General features: G+C 33.0%; 1 pseudogene; it reads left to right on the top strand.

The window, feature by feature from the left end:
• Nucleotides 1-579: 579 nt before the first annotated feature.
• Nucleotides 580-3495, top strand: part of LOC103262662 — a 13395-nt pseudogene continuing 10479 nt past the window's right edge.

Genomic DNA, 3495 nt, shown 5'->3' with positions numbered 1-3495 from the left:
TAGAGATAGGAAGTATACTTTTTTAAAAGAAAAAATGATTACGTTTTTATGAAAGAGGAACAGCTAGAATTTTTTGTTTGCTTTTGTTTTAAGTTGTATCCTGTAATTGGGAGAATAGAATACACAAAAACATTCTTCTTAGCAATTTATGATTTTAGATATTTTGTCATAATTAGATTTTTAGGAAAAGTAATTTCCAGTGTGTTCTGGAATTTTTACCTAAATTTTCCAAAACCTTAAGGCCGTGATATTTTATATTTTAAAATATTTTATATTTTAAAGGCAGGAATATTGTGATGTTTTCAAAACTACACTGCAACTTTTAAAAAGAATCATAAATAGTAAAAATGTTTAATTTCACAAAGAAAGCCATGTTTATTTTTGTTAAATATTTTATAACATAAATGTGGTATGGATTCTGGTTGATGTTTTATGAAAATTATATTTGGTTTCACCTAGTGCAAGTATTTATTTGATTTGATTTCTTTTTGATAATAGGTTAAATGGGCCCAGGAAAACTATTAGCATAGCAGTGGCTCACCATATTGCCTGTGCTTAGTTTCTGCTGATGTCAATGTAAAGATCATCATTTGGGATGTAGCAGCAGGAATAACTCATTGTGAGATCCAGGAGCTTGCCAAGCCTATTCAGGGTGAGAAAAGTCTGCTCTGCTAACTGTATATTGATATGTGAACTCTTGGAGTAATCTTTTGGGTTTTTTTTTTTAACATTCATTTAATTTTATCATTTCCAAGTTAACTCTTGATTGTTTAGCCTGTTCTACTGTCTTTTCCTTATCAGTATATTTCTAGACTTTTTTTCTAAAATCTCAACTGATTTGTGCATTAGTAAAACTCATTAATTTCAGTATCAGCCTCAATCAAGCATAATAAAACAAATGAGCTGCTACAAACAGTCTTATAATATTCGAAGCTGTGATATGAGTAAAATTGGCTCAACTGCTATTATGAATTAGCCATCAGTGTGTACTCTGCATTAACAGAGATTAACACAATTTTATTCTCATCTTCATATAGATTTTTTTGTTTGCACATTTCTTTATTTATGTTACTGACTTAACACCAATACAGTAGTCTCTAGATTTAAGTCCTTGAGTGGCTCTCTGATGGAATGATTTTTTAAAAATAATTATTTAAAAAATACTTATTTAGTACTTAGTACTTGATACTGAACTAGAGCTTTACATAAACTGTTTAACTGCAAAGTCCCATTAAGTAATTCCACAAAAATATTGAGTGTGTCTGACATCTTCACTGTGGCTAGGAGAGTCTCACATATTGATTTTATAGTTTTAAGAAATAGTGCAAATTGCCTTTTATTTTCTTTAAGTAATATTTCAGAATACTTGAAAATTTTGACTTTGAGATCTTAACCAGACAGCTGATTTTTTAATATAAAATTAGCTTTTTCTGTACAATCTTGACACATACACAACATGTCACGTTTGGAGGGAGGGTTAAGATTTTAAGGATTATATTTTAAAAACTAAATGTCAAGGACAAATTAGTCAAGTGTTTTGAAGAGGTTGATTTTTGATTTTGCCATAATTTATTTATCAGGCCTTTATAGATTTTCAGGGGTTGTGGATCCAAGATGCCTTGCCAGATTTACTGAGATTTACTGCTTGCTATCCACCCACCAAATTACATTGTGCTTTGAAATGCAGATACTGGCACCAAACTGGGAAGAGCTATGCAGATAACATTCTTCTTTTTTTGACCCTTTTGATCCCTCACATTTAACTTATGAGTAGTAGTTGCTTGTGGAAAATGAGTTAAGTGAGATATTTATAAGGTAGTAATGCTTCATACATGAGATATACACACATGCACTGTACATCTATAATGTTAAAATGACTAAGTGAAGTGAGGAGGCACACCTAGTTTATCTGTAGCTCCTACTGCATATATTAAATCAAAACCCCGTATTATTCTCAGTTTTGATAGAACTATAAATCAGCAAACTACATCTTCACTGGGTGGAATTTGTCGGTGGTATTAGACTAACCAGGGACAGAGTTACTTGAATATTTGAATTCAGACTTAATTAAATTTGTTTTTCTAGGAACATTTAGATAACTTGAATCAAGGGTTTCACTTAGTCTGTGGCCAATTTAATTTCTTGCTTAAAAAAAAAATCCTAATTCATGCTATAGACAGATGTATGTGAAAAATAGAAGAAGCCTGAGACAATTTTTTTCCTGTACAGATGGGTTTTGCCAATGTGCTTTTGAAGTTGTACTGAACTGATGATCTAAAAATGAGATTTCTTTTAGATTTTTTTTGTGGTTAAATTATTTAGAAAATATTCAGTCACCCAGCAGCTATTTCTTAAGTTATTGCTGCTGTTCTGGGAACCGAAACGAAGGCTCCTACCTTCACAGGGTTTGCATTCTAGTGAGAAAGAGTCAGGTAGATTATAAACTCTGAACAGAATAAATTAATAAATTCTAGTATTGTCAGAGGTGACAGGCAATATAAAGAAAATTAAACAGGATAAAGGGGATGAAGAGTGATGGACCATGAGGTAGGCAACTTGTGTTCGATAAAGTGGTCAAAACAGGCTTCATTTTGATAGTGATCAGAAACATGAAGGAGGTAAGGGAGCTGAGGTGAAGAATGTTTTCCCTGGATGTGCTTAATGCAAAATTCTAACTTTTAACCCATCAACATTTCTAGAGGGGTATGTGTGTTTCTGCATATGTTGAAGGAGGAATAAAAAGGCAGACAAGTAAAAGTTAAAATGGGAAATGTGGCTATCTAAATACAATAGACTGTTTTTACTCTTGTGTATATAAATGTTGGTATATGAACATGTGCATGCAAATGCAAATACACTTATTCGATCATCAGTAGGCTCACTAAATGCAGTGCTGGGGGAACACCAAGGATAACTGGTCCAGCTGGCAGAGGCAGGAAAGGAAGGAGTCATAAAAGAAGGGAAGCAAGGGGACGTTGAAGGATGAGTTCTGGAACCTCAAAAAGAGACAAAGCTTTAAGCTAACTTGATTGCATCAACTCTTTATATCTTCATAGTTTGGTTGGTGACAGCACCATATATTTCAAAGTGTCAGTTAACCTGACATCTTAATTTATGCATGCTGAATGTGCTAGGATCGTCATAAATTTCGAATGCTTCTTTGTTCCTTGTGCTTAAAACAGCCTAACTAACTGCTGAGATTCAGGGTAGAAAAGGTTTTTCTGTTGATATATTTCAGTATTAGTCATCCCCAGCGTTGAAGATTACTTTTTCAGTCATAAAAATGGCATAGTTTGCGTTGCTAAATGTGGTGCTTTCTCCTTGAGTTTTTTGTTTTATGTACACTTAGTACACCACTGTGGGCACCCTAATTTTTTTTCTAAATATTAACAGAAAGAAAACACTCTTGAGTTATTGCAAGCTTCAGTCTGAAGCTTTTTTTTTTTTTTTTTTTTTTTGAGTTGGAGTCTCACTCTGTCACCCCAACTGGAATGC

This window comes from Carlito syrichta, unplaced genomic scaffold (genome assembly GCF_000164805.1).
Source record: "Carlito syrichta isolate Samal-C Ts95f unplaced genomic scaffold, Tarsius_syrichta-2.0.1 Scaffold304585, whole genome shotgun sequence".
NCBI lineage: Eukaryota > Metazoa > Chordata > Mammalia > Primates > Tarsiidae > Carlito > Carlito syrichta.
Note: the sequence above shows the minus strand (reverse complement) of the source record. Positions and strands in the feature narration are given on the sequence as shown.